Raw genomic sequence first — 18,923 nt, forward strand, 5'->3', positions numbered from 1 at the left:
ATAAACACAGAGAAAGAGGCTAGATGACAGCACAAATATAAATGCTGCAGAAAGGCAGGTCAAAGTGCAAAGGGATACAAGTGCAGGATAGTCTCTCCCCCCCCCCCCAATTACTTGAAGTCCTAATCCTTCAAGATCTTGACAAACTCCTAGAGGTCAGAGAAATCCTGAATGAATTGCAGTTCCATCCAAATAAAATTGCTTCTGTGCAATTAGTTATGCTACTGGGACATTTTCAAAAAGGAATGTGTGTTGTTGCAGCTCCACAGGCAAGTGATCTTCTGTGGTGAGTCTTGCTACAGATGCTATGCTCCTATTTTTCTTCTGAATTGGCAACTGGATACAAATGGAATCCCTCTATGTGCCAATTTTATTCTAGTGCCTCATATCGCTGACCTGTTGTAAAAGCTGGAGAAATCCAATCTCTCAGGTAACACCCCCCCCACACACATTGTTTTGTGTCTTTAAAAAATGTGAAAATGCCACCAACATACTGATAGTGCTCATTTCTGCTGCTTCTTGTCATCAAATACCAAGGAAGCAATCAGTACCATTGAATGCTGCTATGGGTGTAACCAGGGGGGCCGGCTGACCCCTAGATCAAGTAAAACAGTAGAAATACTTAACTAACTGACCAATCACATCGGTTCTGCCCCCCCAACAAAAGTCCTGCCCCCCAACAAAAATCCTGGCTACGCCCATGAACACTGCCTTGGTTTGATAATGGGCTGGATTACAGTGATTACATTTAAGACAGAGGTGCTGTTGGTAACCAGAAAATCAGATTCAGAGATTGAAATGCAACCTGTTCTGGAAGAGACTGCACTATCACTTTAAGAGCATGTTCATAGTTCATGTGTGCTGCTTCACCCTGAATTCTCAGCTGAGCGGTGGCAACGAGTGCATTTGCACAATTATGTTAAGTGCACCAGCTGCTACTTTTCCTGAGTCAGTCTTATTTTGCAACAGGTATCCATGCCTTGGTCACTTTACATTTAGACTATTGTAACATGCTATGGTCTATGTGAAGTTACCCTTGAAGAACATCTGGAAACTTCAACTGGTGCCAGAAGCAACAACTAGGCACTGTCTAACTGGTGCCTGGTACTCTGATATTGAAAGAAACTGTACTGGTTGCCAATTGTTTTCCAGGCTTAATTCAATGTATTGTTTATAACCTCTATAGCCCTAAAGAGATTAGGACCTGGTTATCTAAGGGGTGGCCTATCCATTATTTTCCTATCCAGTTATTAAGATCTGCAGGAGGCCTTTTTGAGGATACCCACCCACACTGAGAAGCATAAGTGTGCATGAGTGGTCTTTCTCCCATGTTGCTCTCAAATTGTGGAGTATGCTTCCTCAGGAGCTACAATTGGTCTCTACTCTTTTTGCTTTTGGAAAAGGTGTCAAGACACAGCTTTTTAAATTTGACATTTTAAAGATCTTGTTATGTTTTTGCATGGTGTTTTTAAAAATGTTTTTACTGTTTTTAATCTATTGTACACTGCCATGGTGTTTCACAGAAAAGGAGTATAAAAGTATTTGAAATAAGTAAAATCTGAGTAGAGTTCTAATCGTTTTTGTAGCATTGTGGTGGTGGTGGAGCTACCTTGCTCCATTTTCGCACTGTGGCAACACCACAGTGTGATGCAGCTGTTGTTGGTACTCTCATGGCATAGTTTGGAGGAACTTCCTGTAGAAATCACGAGAATCAGCGATGAGATATGCTTCTGATCCATGTTTCTGCCCCACCATGACCACCCAGTACCTTGATTTTCATGGCGTACTCCATGAAGGATGTGAATGACAGCGCATTTGAGTGCCTTTATGTAAAAACAGTGCCTAGCTATGCCTTGGATCCCTGTGTTTGTGCAATGATGACGCCCCAAAGCCCAGGATCTTTGACAGTGATCCTACATTGTGGAAAACCCGAGCCTTGGATCTATGTTCTTCTGCCAAGGCTGTGTTGCTACAAAACCCAGGCCGTGCAGGAATGTGAGCTGAGAGATTTTGGATTTGTGTGTGTATTAAAAACATACCCATTTCTACCGCATCCTGAACTAGAAAACCAATACAGAAAAACATTTGTGCCAGGGCGGTGGGCACTTAATATGCATAATGCAAAAATAAAAATTTAGAACCCCAGATTATTCTCAGCAACAAAATAGGAAAGAAGAAAGAAAAGAAGGAAGGAAGGAAGGAGCAGCTATCCCCCCCCCTCCCGCCCGGGACAGGTAAGAAGCCTGATGGTAAATAAGCACCGTTGGCACATAAGGTTTAAGAATAAATAAAACACGGCAGCAGGAGCGCAACCTGAATGCCTCAGCCCTAGCAACGGAGAGGGGAGGGCAGCGAGGAAGCGCCTTCCCTCCGCGCTCGCGTTAACAGTCCCGAGGAGAGTGGCGAGCGGAGAGCGGCGCACCCTCGCCGCTCCTCCCGCCGCTGCTCCACGCGCGCCTTGGAGTCGGGCAGGCTTGGGCGACGCGGAACACTGAGGGAGGCCGCGCCTGCAGCTCCCTCGCCGGCCGCTAGCTGTCGCGCTGGCTCCGGTCTGTGCTGCTGCTCGCTCTCGTCAGAGCTCTCTGCTGCTGCTGCCTCCGTCGCGCTCGCTCCCCATTTGGCGAGCGGAGTCGGCCCAGCAGCATCCGGAGTCGCACCGCGGCGCAGCAAAGGAAGTAGCGCGGCGGCGGCGGCCGTGAGGAGCGAACCTCCGGGGAGCAGCCATGTTGGCTGGCGGGATGCCGTGACTCTCCTGCGCCGGGAAGGGAAGGCGCCCGAGGAGGCCCTCCCGAGGCACCAGGCAGCGCAGCGAACAGGAAGCGGCTCCTAGGCGGCGGCGGCACTCGGCTCGGCTACCGAGAAGGAGGCGGCGGCTGCAGCGTGCCCAGAAGGAGGGAGCCGAGGGCAGGGCGAGAGCCGCCCCCAAGTACCGGAGCGGCAGAGACCCGCTGCTGCTGCTGCTTCTGGTGAGTTGGGGGAGCTCCTCATTGTCTCCGGTGCGCGCGGGTCAAGGGCCTGGCGGGGAGATCAGCGGGGTGGGGAGGCGCCGCGGAGGTGTGGGGCGATGGGGTGAGCAGATCTCGGTCGGGGGAGGGGGAGGGAAGCCCGCCTGGTGGGGAAAAGCAAGCCCGTTTTCCCCCCAGATCCCTCGACTTTCTCTCATCAGATCCAAAACACCTACGTCTAGATGCGGAAGGGGGACTTGGGATCTGTGACTTTCTGCCTCTTTCCCTCCACCCGCTCCAGGATGGACAGGGAGAGAGGGATAAAGTCCGGACTGCGACTGCGTGGGAGGGATGGGACGTGGTGGCGATGTTTTGGGGTCGCCTCCCGTGCGCTCGGATCTCCCCAGGAGGGATTTCAGGGTTCGGATTCTCCCACTCTCTCCCACCCACCCGATCCCGGGTTCTCCTGCATTTCCGGGCTGCGCATCTTATCTGTCAAGGACTCCCCCAGAGGGGGCTTGGTGGCTTTTGCTGGCGCACGGCTTTTCTGGTGTCGGTGTCAGCTGTGAAAAGCTGTGCAGATAAAGGCAAGAGGGGGTTATCACGACACGGAAGGATTAAGCATTGCTCTCTTCTTTGTGAGTGTTGCGGGGGGGCGGCGGGGAGGCCGCTGGAAAAGGAGGAGGGAAAAGGTCTGGGGTTGTTGTTTTTTAATAGTCTGCCCCCTTAGTTTAGGCCCCGTGAACAAAATGGGATGGATGCCCTGATATTGTGCATTTCCTGAGATCCAACTCTCAGGATGGTCGCGGTGTTTGTTTCCTGACCATTGCTCTATATACGTATGATCTCCTGCAGCAGTGGCACATTCTGTCATTCTCTTAACATTCCTCGGGTTCCTCGCCCTTTCCCCCCTTTCTCTCTGTCTCCTCCCACTTCTGTCCCGGAGCGCTTTTTAAATGACAGGATATACGAAACACTTACTGACCCTGAACCTCGGTGACCTCACTCTAGCCAGCAATCCCCCCTTCCTCTCCAGGATCTGTAATGTCACATATTCAGTGTGAGTAAAATAGCCTGTTCTGCAAGAACAGTGGAGCCTACTTAGTATGAATCACCATTTGAGATTATGTAGAAAACATCACACTGTAGGGTTTTTAGAAACGGATTAGCTTCTTTCTGCTCTTTGGCTGGCCTTGAGTGCCTGTTTATTCTTTTTATTGTAACAGTTTGGGCAGCAGCAGAGAATGTTCAAGTTCTTTAAAACTCAGTTGGCGTCTTGTTTATATCAGCTGTATGCCAGCGTTCTAAAGACCTTAAGGATAAAGTAAGGGAGAAACTAGAGCCAGATATTTCTATTCAGAATTATTTCTCCTTATTTGTGTAGTGCACTCAAACTAAAATGAAAGTGTGAGTATGTGTATGCGAATGTGAACATATGCTTGTGCATATTTGAATGCGTATATCTGGAATTATGCATAGATTGCATTCCACTGTTGTAATGAATGTATAATGGATTGATCTGCTGTTCCTTAAAATGGAAAGTTAAGTGCTTTTTAAATGGGTTGTAATCCTTAGCTTTGAGTTGATTTTGTTCCTTGGTATGTTTGCCGTCTTAAAAGGGGCAGTTCTAAATTTAATTTCTGTTGCACTGGTGATATTATGTTAAAATGGGAATAAGGCAACAGATACTACCCAGTGATGTGGATAAAAATAAACTTGTTCACAGCAGATTTTTTTTTTAGGGGTATACCTAAAAAAGTGTGGTAACTATAACATAAGGGTTTGCTAATTAGGAAGCTACGATTGGCTGGCCAGCTGCAACACCCCATTGAGTATACACCCCTATAGGCAACCCCAAGTTCACTTAAATAATAAAATTACTTGAGTGTAACAAGCTTAGTACCTGAACTTCTTGGCCGAACAGAAACCTGAACTTGCCTTCTGCGTGTCAAAGCTGCACCTTCTATTCACTGCAGCATGCTGGGCCCCTGCCATACTGTATTTCAGTTTAGCTGCAGTATGAAACCTGCAAAAGATTTTGGGCTAGATGACTGAAGAACCTCTCTCTCCTTCTGCAAAAGCAGATTAATGATTAAGAAAGACTAAAGATTCCAAGCTGTCTAGCAAGGCAAGCACAGTGCTTAACCCCAAATGTGAAAACTGAATAACTGTCACAACTCTACTACTACTAGTTCAAGTCCTGCACTTGTTTAGGGTAAAAATAAGTAAAAAGGTAGAATGAGGGTGTGGATTGTTCACTGATCTTCCAGCACAACCCAAAGCATGTTTATTCAGTGAGGCCTACTTCCTAGTAATTCATTTGGATTGCTATCTTTGTCTGTTCTCTTGAAATGAGAAAAAGGTTATGATGTATGAGGGGTGCTATGGAGAATATCACTTTTATTGAAATTGATGGCAAAGATCCAGACAACAGAGGATCAGGGACTTAATATGTCTCTTCTAGAAGCAAGCAGATTAGAATCTTTGGAGTATCTGATATCACTTTCAATATGATGGCTAAAGTTAATGGCTTCAGTTGAATTGCTTTCTTGCTTGTTTTCACAAATATTTCCATTGATTTCTGAGTGTGCTAGTACAGTACTGGATTTCTGACTTCATGGCAGTTATTGCATGATAATCTTCTGCACGATAATTTCTTTGGTGTTACATGTCTGTTTTTCCATGCCTGTAACTGAAATACAGTATGAAGCATCTGTGAAAAACAGCAAGCAGTGCTCATGCCTGGGCATTTCATATTTAAAATTCCTCAGGGGGTAAAATAAAAGAACCATTGAGAACCAGAAGAAATATTTGCTGTGTTATTTTTAGAAAATAGTTTGCCTATTTTTCCTTCATTCAAAATATGGTAGCCTTGAATATTAACAGAGTTTGCGGATTCACTGAGCAGATACCTCAACTTCTAAAATTATACAGTGAATTGTATTTTTGGTCATTAATTCACAGTGCAACACTATATATGTTGACTTAGAAGTAGGCCAGGTAAACATCGCTAAATAGAATGAAAAGTACATGTGAGCATACTTTATATTTAACAGATGCTGCTTCATTTTATAGAATATCTGGGTCTGCTTTTGATTTTGACTGATCTGTGCCATGTGCTGATAGATATAGCATTAGCAGCCCTTCCAGTTTCCAAAACCTGCCTGCCTTCTCCAGAACTTTCATATAATTGATCCCTGTTTCCTCTGCTTCCCCTACCTAGCTCTCTCTGTTGGTGTGAACTTCTGTCTTCTACTTTCCTTTGGCCTCCTAAAGGATTCTTGTGTACATTTGTCACCTTCCCTTGCAGATATGTTATGTGCCTCGATAAATCCAGTATAGCATACATCTTGCTAGGAGGTGGGATGACCAATGTCTAGATAATGAAAATATTGTAGCTTTATTCTTCTCCCTACATGGAGATGCTAGGGATTGACTCTGGGACTCTGTGCATGTAAAGCACATGCTCTATTGCCTGTCCTCAAAGAAGAAAACTTAGATTTTAAATATTTTGAGAACCTTGTTTTATTTTTATATTTAGAAAAATATTTATAAAATGCTATTTCGTAAAAAAAAAAAATGAGAGAAAAGAATCAAAGCAGTTTACAACAAAAACACATAGAAAAGGTCCCAGCAGGCATATAAAAGTTAAAGCAGAAAAAAACTTAACATGTTTAAAATACAGTATTAAGAAGAGTGTCCAGTAGTCCAGTACTGTAATACACTGTTTTATAGTTTTTATTAGAAAGATTAGATAATATGGAATTCTTTCTTCAGTATGATCCATTTATACTTTATATTGTAGTGTTTGTGCTTCTTTAGCGAGCCAGTGTGGTATGGTGGTTAGAGTGCCTGACTAAGAGCTGAGAGACCAGGGTTCGAATCCCCACTTTGCCATGAAGCACACTGAGCTAGTTACGGCCTCTCAGCCTAACCTATCTCACAGGTTTATTGTGGGAATTATATGAGGAGGGCCAGGAGGTGATATGCAAGCAAAGCAAGAAAGCAAGCAATAAATGAATGAATGAATGAATGAATGACAAACTTTCGAGCATTGTGCAGTTTGCCCAAGTATATTATTCATTTGCAATGGAGTATTTGTGCTGTAATTGCTTTTCATTGCCCAACAACAACACAAATATGAGAGTAAAAATGTAAGGAATATGATAGTACCCATTTAGAACCTGATAAGGGAAAAGAAAAACTATGTTGTTATTTCTAACTTGGGAGACCAATATGGCTCTGCTCTTTAGTTCCTATAGCGCATAAAAAGGAATCAAAGCAGCGCAACCATAAGAAGAATATACATGTGGAATTATGGTAGCTATACTTAATTGGGCCTAAAATCCATGCAATTACTATTTTATTGGAGGATTAAAAAAACATGGTTTTTAAATTGTTTCTGAACCTTTAACAAGATGGCGGATTAATGATTGGGGTTCGTTCTAGACCAGCACATGTTTGCGTTGCCTTTAAGATTGCTAATTTGTAGGTATTACATAATTTTGCTTTTCCGCTTCTCATTTAAATTTACTGGAATATATAACTCTGCTTCTTAATATACAGTGGTACCTCGGTTTAAGAACAGTCCTGTTTATGAACAATTCGGTTTACGGTCTCCGCAAACCAGAAGTAGTGTCCTGGTTTGCTAACGGAATCCAAATGGTGGAAGGGCACTGCCGGCAGGAGGCCTCACTAGGGAAAGCATGCCTTGGTTTAAGAACGGTTTTGGTTTAAGAATGGACTTCGTTAAGGGATTAAGTTTGTAAACCGAGGTACCACTGTATATTGCTGCTGAATATGTTTTATGATTAGTTATGATTACATACTTGTAGTTGTTTATAAAGCAGAAGAACTGTTTCTAGGTAGAGGAGTTGATGATGCTTATATATTTCAATTTTGTCAGTGAAAGATTTTGAGGTGATTCTTGTATTTGTTTTGTCCAGCCCAGATTTTTAGTCACCAAATTACAGAGCTTCAGTCATTTCCTTTAAATTTTTGTTTACTGGCAGCACAGGTTTTCTTAATCTAGACACACCCTGAATTTCCTTTATGAACGAATCCACTTTTCAAACATTTTTTTCTGTATATGTTTCCCCCACAAATTTATTTTTCCAGTACAATATGTTCTGCTTTGCGCTTAGAACCTATGTAATGCTCTTTGTTTGGATATAAATCACACAACGCTCTCATATAATAAGTATTATGAGATAAAATGGTTAATCAAGCCCCTTGTAATATAATAATAGCTAGCTTAACACTTTAGAAAGCACTGAGTTTTGCTGCAAATTATTTCCTATGGTATGTATGTTTGTTGCTCTGTAATGGATTTTCCAAATTGGAAGCCACCTCATTTCTTAGCAACATGCTTCTAGTCTTGCTAAGCTTGTTATTATTATTATTTTTTGTTGTTGTTAAAATATCTACACCTCCCTATACCAATAGATGTCAGGGTGGTTCACAACATAAGATTACAATATTAAAAAAACACAAACTACATAATAAAAATAAGAACAAAGACAACCCAATAATCTCCCCTTTCGCAATACATTTAAAAGGGCATTGGGTGTCCATCAGCCAAAGTCCTGGTTAAGGAGGAACGTTTTCGCCTGGCACCTAAAGGTGTCTAATGAAGGCACCAGCCAAACCTCCTTGGGGAGAGCGTCCCACAAATGGGGAGCCACTGCAGAAAAGGCCCATTCTCATGTCGCCACCCTCTGGACCTCTCGCGGAGGACGGACCCAAATAAGGGTCTCAGATGGTGATCTCAGGGTCTGGGTAATCTGCCTAAGCTAGGCTTCCCCAACCTGGTGTCCACAACATGGTTTGGACTACAGCTTGTTCCTGTTCATTGACTATATTGGCTGGGGCCGAAAGAAGTTGTAGTCCAGGCTCGTGTAGGGTTTTGCAGTTTTATTCCATGAGTACAGGAGCCCTGGAGGTAACTTAACAAAAAGTCCTTCCAAACCATGGTTTGCGGTCTGGGAGCCAGCTTTGGGAATGCACACACCCTTCACACTCTGGCACAAATTGCTCCCATCCTTCTCTTGCCAGTCTTAGTAGCATTTGGTTCATTTGTTGCTGAAGTGAGCACATTTATTACAGTTATATGCTGCCTTTCCTTCAAGGAGGTCAGCGCTACTACACCTGCACTGGTGCTAGCCATGCCAGTGGACTGTAGGGAGACTTCCAACACCTTTGCCTCCCCTAATGCCTCCTGCATCTGCCACCAAAGCCAGAAGCTGTGAGTAAGGTCAGCAGCAGTCTATGGAGGAAGCCCTAATATGCAAGGACTTAACATCTGGCTTCTTTCAAGGCTATTTCCAAGCTAGGAAATTCAACTACAGAGTGATAGATTAGATAGATTAGATAGATAGATAGATAGATAGATAGAGATATAAATATACAGCTTTACCCTTGCCGGTATTTCTTTGTCTTTTTTATTGTATTTTAAATATAAACATGTTCTGATAACTTTATTAAATTTGTATACCACCCGTCATCCGAAGATCTCAAGGCAGTTCACAGCACAAAAATACAAAAAAAATTACATAATAAGAACAAGAACAAAAAACCCCACAACTCCCACATTCCATAATTATGAATACTCCAAATAAATATACAAATAACCAAGGGTTGGTGAAATTTTCTAACCGTTTATTAAGATGGGATCTGGTGTTTGTTTGTTTTTATTTATAACATATACACCACCCACTTTTATATTTTTTATGTTTTATAAACATAAAAAATATATACTATGGATCTGTACAATATAATTATTAAAACATCATAAAATATAGAAAATTCATTCATTAAGTGAACAACACCCTGTTCAATTAAAGTGTTAGACATGAGTAGAATGTGTGCTTTTATTTAAAATGCATCTGGGTTATTTGTGGGGCATAGGAATTTGTTCATTCCCCCCCCCCCAAAAAAATAGTCTGGCACCCCACAAGGCATGAGGGACAGTGGACCGGTCCCCTGCTGAAAAAGTCTGCTGACCCCTAGTATAGCCTATTGAATTCAATGGTGCTGACTTCCTGGTTAGCTTACAGCAGCCTCAGGCTGTATTCAGACGTGGAGATTATTCTGTTAGTTTTCCTGGTTATGCTAGCACTGCTGTCCTAATTTCTAATGTTCTTTTTACACCACAGCGCTTGTTGTGTTAATGGATCTGTGCCTTTTAAAAATCTATATACCACTAAATTTTAAGCAGCCGGAAAGAACTGTATGCTGGAACACCGACCCAAATTTTGCCACATGAAATTACAGTGCAAAACTCCCATTAGAAAATAACAGGATTTCAAATGGATTTTTTTTACCTGGAAGAAGTTAACATGAAAGTTGGTGCTAGAATTTTGTTAGATTCCACTGGGCTTCCAGAAGTGGTTTTTTTGTCACGTGAAAGAACACAGAAAATGTGGAAATTAACAAGCAAAACAGGGTTGGGAAAACGGAAATAAAGCGCTGCCTGAATGCAGCCGTAGTCTTCATTTTAGGTGTCCCTGGTCTAACACTTCCAGGATATACCAAATTGTCTGCCTTTTCTAAATGACAAAATTTTTGGAGTTCCTTTTTTACACTCATCTATAGTTAACATTACAGTACTGCTTATTCATTGTGTGGCGTTGATTGGCTATTCTCACAATTAAGTTCTAAGTCTAATCCATGCAAACTGTGTAGTCACTCCTTTCTATCTTTCTTTACTGTGTGTGTGTTTGTGTGTGTGTTTGTAAAGTTAATGAGAGTCACCTCCTGCTGTGAGTCAGCAGGAATGTGGAATTTATTCCAGAGTTCAACAGGGATCAAGATGTGAATCCTGATGCTCTGTTACAGTGCTAGTTTCCTAGTCTTCCACATAAATACCAAAGATGAGAATTAAGCTCATCTTGGCACTCGTCAGCGTCTCCCACTCCAATACATAATTTTAACGTACCTTCTGTCTCTATTCTGCTCCTGTTCATGGTCACGTAAGGGTGTTGTATCTTAGTCTAAGCACAAGTATCCCATTTGCGTTGATGTGAAAACTTGCTTTAGTCTTTCTTTGAAAAAGCTTTCCCCTACATCCTGTTGGCATCAACCTCTGTTCCCTTTCCTAAGGAAGTTAGGAAAATGAATATCTATTTGAGTTTTCAATTAAACGAAGGGTGAACACTTTAAAAACAACAGGTCAACACCATTAAGACTATGCAACATGATTAAATAAGCTACCATTAAATAGGAAATTGGAGGTTTGTGTTTGCTGACGGGCCTCAAGCCATTTTCCTGGCATCATCAGCAATGGGAGGTTTTTTTTAGGTGAGGGTGTAGACTAGATTTCAGCCCCAAAGGGCCAGGGGCATACAAAGGGGTGTGTGGGGTGTGTGGGCCTCCCCAGGTGCCACCCTGATGGGGGGGTGACAAAATGGTGGGCGGCACTCATCTCTGTGGGGGCTGCAGCGCGCACGAGCCACACGTCTCAGCGCCTGCAGGCTCCATGCTGTCCTCCCACTGCCTCCCCCCCGCCGTCCCCCCGTGCCGCACACCCCGTCCCTATGGGTGCCACGGCCACGTCTTGTTCCTATGGGTGCCACATCTCGTCTCTATAGGGACGGGGTACGCCGCAGCGCCCATAGGGATGTAATGGGATGCCAAACGCCCTGTTCCATCCCTATGGGCAGTTCACCCTGCCCCTGGGCACTCCACCCCAGGTGCCCAAGAGACTTCCTCCGCCACTGCAAAGGGCCAGTGGGGGAATGGGACCTTTTTCAGCCTGAATGCTACTTTTCCTTCTAGGCAAAATTCTGGGGGTCACATGCACATGCCTCCGTATGGTAGACTTGTCTCTACACACATCCCTCTCTGCCCTCCATCCAGCCAAGCCAGAAGCGTCATCAGAATTCCAGGACACATTCTAACCAAGAAGAACAGCCAAGGAGGACTGGCGAGGGGAGTGGCTGGAAAGTGAGTGTGGCTGGGGGAGAGTCCCAAGGGTCACATAGAGGCCTAGGGGGCTACATTTGGCTCCCAAACATGATGTTCCCCATCAGCATTGCCAGTTGCTTTCTCAGGAGCACCCCTTTGCGACCAAGTTGAGATCTCCTCTCACTGGGTGGGAGAACCTAGGGCAGCTCCATCTGTGACTAAAGCTTTCCCCTTCAGGAAGTCTTTTGATGTGCTGAGAGTCAGAGGGAACCTTTCCATTGTTCTACGATTTGCATAAGCAAGCAAGCAGAAGAAGCTATTTCACACAGTTAAATGGATTGCTTCTCTCCTGCAGGTGGTGAATCAGAAAGGGAGATCTGGCTGATTTTCACCCCTCTTCTAAAGCTCAAATTTTGCAGGTAGAAACACATGTTTCCTCAGTGAGAGCCAGTGTAGTGTAGTATAGTGGCTAGAGGCCTGAAGCGAGATGAGTGCCGCACCCCATATTTGCTTTTGACTTTTACCTTACCTTCGTCATGCTGGCCACATGACCCGGAAGTGTCTGCGGACAGCGCTGGCTCCTGGCCTCTAGAGTGAGATGAGCGCACAACCCTAGAGTCTGTCAAGACTGGCCCGTATGGGCAGGGGTACCTTTACCTTTACTTTACCTTACCTTTACCTAGTACTAGGACCTGGGAGATCAGGGTTCAAATCCCTACTCAGGCATGAAATTCAGTAGGTGTTACTGTCCTATACATGCTTAAATTTAAGTCTCACTGTGCTCTCTGTAACACCTGTTTTGCTGTGGCTGGTTGCATTCCTCCCAATACAGTGGTACCTCGGGTTACATACACTTCAGGTTACATACGCTTCAGGTTACACACTCTGCTAACCCAGAAATAGTGCTTCAGCTTAAGAACTTTGCTTCAGGAGAAAACAGAAATATGGTTCTGGCGGCGCGGCAGCAGCAGGAGGCGCCATTAGCTAAAGGGGTGCTTCAGGTTAAGAACAGTTTCAGGTTAAGAATGGACCTCCAGAATGAATTAAGTACTTAACCCGAGGTACCACTGTACCACAATTTGCAATTGTATGGTTTTATGGTTTTATTGCTGTAAATTGGTTTGATTTTTTTTTTTAAAAAAAGATATAGCAGTATACAAATATTTATAAATAAATTAGCAAACCTTGTATAGCTATTTTAGGAAGGTTTAGCCTATAGAATTTATTTTACATAATTTTGGCCCTGAGGGCCTCCTAAGCCAGCTTTGAAATAAATACAAGAAGAAATGCAGAAAAGCACCATCATCAAATGAAAACAGTATAGCATTAGTAGTACCCAAAAACATTTTAAAGAGGGAGGTTGTAAATACTTACTGAAAGGCTGTGACCAAACCAGGGAGGCCTGCCTCGGGCAAGAATTCCATAATTGCTGTGCTGCACTGAAAAACCGTAGTGTGTTGTGTATTCCTGACTCATTTTGAAGGCAGGTAACATGGAGCAGGGCATCAGATGTTGACCAGACTGCAGGTAGAGGCAAACATGAGATCAACTGGTGCTTCAGATGTTTTTACCCAAACCCATTTAGGTCTTTGGTTGGTCGCCAGTGGAGTTGATATAATTTAGAAGTTACATGCTCTGTGCAGCAAATTCCTCTTGGAAGTTTGGGCACTGTATTTTGGACCAGTTGTTGTTTCCAAACACTTTTCAAGGGCAGTCCTACAAGGAGTGCATTACTGCAGCCTAACCATAGTGTTTTCACAGTAGGGATAAGTGTGATCATTCTTGTAGCAGAGCTGGTGTCGAGCAGAGGTGGCAAACCTGTGTATCCATTGCAATTCCCATTGTTCTTGACCATTGGCCACGCTGGGTTGGGCTGATGGGAATTTTGGTCCAACAAAATTTGGGGGCTACAGGTTCCCCACCCCTGGTAACTACCAAGACCTCTATTCACTCGTCACCAGTGAATGGACATTTTATAGAGAATTTCGATCAATTACCCTGTTATAATAACCCTGTTAAGTTCCATTGGACATCTGTGGTACAACGCCTCTATACAGTAGTTTGTTTATTAAATTTCTATACCGCTCTTCATTCGAGGATCACAGGGCAGTTTACAGAATAAAAACACAAAAATACATAACATGGTAACTAGCAAAATCAAAGCCCTTCAAAGTTTAAAAGGCCATAGATTGTTTAATAAGCCAAAGGCTAATTAAGCCTGAAGTTCTTGCCCTACGCTTGACTGCAGGCATAAGCCATTCTTTCAGCAGGCAACTTTGGGGAAAGGGGATACAGGAACCGAAATAAGCAAGGCAATTCACCCAATGAAGAATCTCTTTTCCTCAGAGAATCTCTGAAGAACCTGAAGGAAGCTGATTGCTGTCCCCGTCCTCCCAGTTATTCGTTATTTTATTTTTATAATTTTTTTCCTATATTTTTAAAGAAAGGGCTCCTGTCATTTGAACCCCAGCCCTTCAGTGGCATGAGAGCATTTTTGCACTTCATGTCCTCAGAAGCAAGACCAGGGTCATAAGTTTCTTAGGAGCTTTGTTCTTTGTAGAACTGATTAGGTGTTTAAGAATGTAGTTAAGATTGTTGGATTTAAAATTTCAAAGTCCACATTATGAAACATTTAATGAAGCAGGCTGTAACATTATTGAGCAAATTGCCGTGATTGACTATCACCCCTCATTAATGGTATTACTGTTGCTAGCAAAGACAAGGAAGCATTGGGGGGGGAGGCAAAGAACTGGATGGAGTGGATTAAATTTCTTGTTTGTTTAGTGTAGATGTCATTTACTTCCACTAGATTTTTGGGAGGTAACAGTCATTATTAAGTTGCATAAATGTAGGGCCTTCAATATGAGTTAACTAGGTTTTTTTGTATTTTTATTAAAGATTTTCTTGATTTACAGAAGTATGCGTAATGTCTATCTCTTGTATTTTTTCCATGTAACATTTTTACAAATCAGTTTCATTTGTTGAGACATTAGGAAGAAAAGGGGGAGAGGGTGGAGGGGGAGGAAGATGGGTGGGGGTGCGTGGCAATGTTTCTATTTTGCTTAATGTATGTGGGGTTTTGTGTCAGCGTTGCTTGTGCAGGTTCTCTGCTGTTCACTTGTGTTCCTTTGGTGGTGAGAGAGGTTGGGGTTGGCCTAGGTGTGGTTGTTTGTTTGTGATTGGCTGTGGTGATCTTTGTTTTCATGTGTGAGTGGGGTGTGTGTTTTGGATCAGGTTAGCCATATTGATTTGTATGCTGTTGGTGGATTTTTGTCATTGTCTTGTTGGGCTGTGTATGTGATAAAGGGGAGCTATACCGGGAAAGGCGTCTTCTTCTGTTTGTCCCCGTGCCAGTTTCAGTTTATTGGTTAATTTTTCTAGTAAGGCTGTTTCCCATACTATTTGGTACCATTGGTCCATGCTTACTCCTGACAGGTCTCTCCAGTGTCTGGTTATGGTGTTTCTGGCTGCTGAAAGTAGGTGGGTTATGAGTTCTTTGTGGTGTAAATGGGCATTGTTGTCTTGGAAGATGTTTAGTAGAGCCAATTCTGGGATGATTTCTAATACTTGCTTACCGTATTTTGCGCCCCATAAGACGCTCCGGCCCATAAGACGCACCTAGTTTTTTTGGGGGGAAATAAAGGGAAAAAATTATTTCCCCCCCAGGCGCGGGGCTGGGGCAGCCCGAGCTTCCCCCGACCCCAGCCCCCAAACAGGCAGCTCTCTGCAAGCCGTGGGAGCCCAGCGGTGGTTCCCGCTGCTTGAGGAGAGATCCGCGAAGCCTGCACATGCTGGGATCAGCGCGTGCAGGCTTCGGGATGCCTGCAACTCTCCCCAAGCAGTGGGAACGTTCCCGCTGCTTGGGGAGAGATCCGCGAAGCCTGCGCGTGCTGGGATCAGCGCGCGCAGGCTTCGGGATGCCTGCAACTCTCCCCAAGCAGTGGGAACGTTCCCGCTGCTTGGGGAGAGATCCGCGAAGCCTGCGCGTGCTGGGATCAGCGCGCGCAGGCTTCGGGATGCCTGCAACTCTCCCCAAGCAGTGGGAACGTTCCCGCTGCTTGGAGAGAGATCCGCGAAGCCTGCACGTGCTGGGATCAGCGCTTGCAGGCTTCGGGATGCCTGCAACTCTCCCCAAGCAGTGGGAACGTTCCCGCTGCTTGGGGAGAGATCCGCGAAGCCTGCACGTGCTGGGATCAGCGCTTGCAGGCTTCGGGTTGCCGGCAACTCTCCCCAAGCAGTGGGAACGTTCCCGCTGCTTGGGGAGAGATCCGCGAAGCCTGCACGTGCTGGGATCAGCGCTTGCAGGCTTCGGGATGCCTGCAACTCTCCCCAAGCAGTGGGAACGTTCCCGCTGCTTGGGGAGAGATCCGCGAAGCCTGCACGTGCTGGGATCAGCGCTTGCAGGCTTCGGGATGCCTGCAACTCTCCCCAAGCAGTGGGAACGTTCCCGCTGCTTGGGGAGAGATCCGCGAAGCCTGCACGTGCTGGGATCAGCGCTTGCAGGCTTCGGGATGCCGGCAACTCTCCCCAAGCAGTGGGAACGTTCCCGCTGCTTGGGGAGAGATCCGCGAAGCCTGCACGTGCTGGGATCAGCGCTTGCAGGCTTCGGGATGCCGGCAACTCTCCCCAAGCAGTGGGAACGTTCCCGCTGCTTGGGGAGAGATCCGCGAAGCCTGCACGTGCTGGGATCAGCGCTTGCAGGCTTCGGGATGCCTGCAACTCTCCCCAAGCAGTGGGAACGTTCCCGCTGCTTGGGGAGAGATCCGCGAAGCCTGCACGTGCTGGGATCAGCGCTTGCAGGCTTCGGGATGCCTGCAACTCTCCCCAAGCAGTGGGAACGTTCCCGCTGCTTGGGGAGAGATCCGCGAAGCCTGCACGTGCTGTGATCAGCGCTTGCAGGCTTCGGGATGCCGGCAACTCTCCCCAAGCAGTGGGAACGTTCCCGCTGCTTGAGGAGAGGTCCGCGAAGCCTGGAGAGCGAGAGGGGTCGGTGCGCACCTACCGCTCTCGCTCTCCAGGCTTCAGCGAAAGCCTGCATTCGCCCCATAAGACGCACCCACATTTCCCCTTCATTTTTGGAGGGGCAAAAGTGCGTCTTATAGGGCGAAAAATACGGTAGTTATTTTTCATATTTCTCGTATGGCTGTAATATGAGTTAACTAGTTAATTGGTGCATTGACTTCCTTTGCTAAGCACATAGTTCTGACAGTTGTCTTGAAGATCTGTTTGTTTTTGTTTGTTTTATTTGGGGAGGGGAGGCAGAAAACACTATACAAATTTTACTAAGCTTTTTGGAATCTCTAACCAGTTGCAAAGAATGAAAAGATTAAACAGCTTCACCCAAAAGATGTCTTGTGGAAATCAGAAGAAGCTTATTTTGGTAGAATTACAGTAGAAGACAATTACAGTTTGGATTATATGACTGACTGAAAATAGTGCATCACAAAGAAGTGTAACTTTTCCTTCACATATGCTGCAGCACATGCAAGAAGTAAAACGATTTCCATGGCACACTTCCCATGCTCGCTTAATGCACACTGGGCTTGTTACAAATTCATGTCAGGAGTATCAGCATATGATTTATGTTGTGTAAATCATAAATACTTTATTCAGTATTTTCACTGCTCATTTAACAGAATCTTCTGGCAGTACTTGAGAGGGAAACCAATCCCCTGAAGAACTTGCTGCTATCGTCAGCAGTATCTCCTCATTAATGCCGTCTGCAGTCAGGGCTGCACTTTGTCTGCTTGCTTTTGAAATAATGTTTTACATGATGAATAAAGAAGCCTCTGTTTATGTTGTTTCCAAGTATCAGGCTTTTGTGAGAAAGTGAACAAGGGTGGCATGTAAATACGATTAGGCTACTATAACATTTGTGAACTATTTAGCAAAGCTATTTTTCTGTTTCAAAACAGTGTTGTTATAAAGTTGAATGCTTGCAAATAGGGGATATGGTGTGTCTTGAGCTTAATGTGCATGCATGAACTTTAATACTGTTCATTTACAAGAAAAAATAATAACCTTCAGTTAAAAGCAATGGCGTAAGGTTAGGATGATTTTAAGGCAAGGAATGAAAATCTGAACAATTCTAGTCTTCTGTAGAAACTAGGGTAACCTTAATTCTGTGCTTCAGCTTTTGGCAGTAAAAGGAAAGAGACTGTGTTCTATTAACTGTTTATTTCATGTGCTAGTTGAGTGCCCAGTCAGTTTCTGAAGTGTCTTGGTTTATTTATTTTCACCACACCATATGATTGGGCTGGCAAAATTATCATGCTGATTGTTCAGAATAGGAATTGCTCTAACAACAACAACAACAATGTGTTTTTAATAGCTTGTCATAATTACATATTTTAATGGTTAAGAGTTCTTTTCATTCTCTATAGTTTTTAAGTGTCAGGGACTAATGATATAAAATCATGCTGTAGTCAAGTATTTCTAGGCAAAAGCATTTTCATTTACATCAGCCATTGCCAACCTGGTGCCCTCCAAGTGTTTTGGACTTCAATTTTTATCATGATTGTGTACCACCAGGTTGGCAAAGGCTGATTTACATTAAGATTTCTCTTTCCAATGTACTGGAGCATTCTTTTAGCTGAGATTCATTGACTTTTAGTCTCTTCACCCTGTTTATACAGTTCTCCCCCCCCCCCCTTGGCTACCACTTCTTTCCAAATATGACCCAGTTTCTGTCCTTTCTGCAATTTGCTTAATCCCTAAATGTCCTTTAGGGAAACTTCCTTCACAGGGTAGAAAAAATTTTCTCAGGCCCTGCAAACATACAGATTGATACCTAGCTTACAGTGACAGTGCTTACAAAGTCTAGCCAAAGACCACCATATTTCTACCAGTGTGCCACCTTGCGTTTAGTCTAATCTAGTGTGAGGAAGAACAGCAGTATTCAGAGAACAGCACATGTACTCCCTCTGGTTTTTATTAGTCAGCTGCTAGAACTTCTGAATAATACACCTTGTTATCTGTAATAAATGATCTATTTTGTCAAGATCAAGTACCATGTACATGTCAGGGCAGGCAGGAATCCTTGTGGTGAGCAGAAGAGGCAGGGGACAGGAGAAT

General features: G+C 44.2%; 1 protein-coding gene across 1 annotated transcript in view; it reads left to right on the forward strand.

Annotated features, from left to right (window-relative positions):
• The first annotated feature begins 2,549 nt into the window (after positions 1 to 2,549).
• The window catches only part of CDK17 (cyclin dependent kinase 17), a 71,121-nt gene continuing 54,747 nt past the window's right edge, over positions 2,550 to 18,923 (forward strand). Inside the window, exon 1 of the mRNA XM_081209665.1 lies at positions 2,550 to 2,966. The gene's annotated coding sequence lies outside the window, so the exon portion shown is untranslated. The remainder of the gene's footprint in view (positions 2,967 to 18,923) is intronic.

This window comes from Podarcis bocagei, assembly GCF_964188305.1.
Source record: "Podarcis bocagei genome assembly, chromosome: 10".
In the NCBI taxonomy this organism is placed as follows: domain Eukaryota; kingdom Metazoa; phylum Chordata; class Lepidosauria; order Squamata; family Lacertidae; genus Podarcis; species Podarcis bocagei.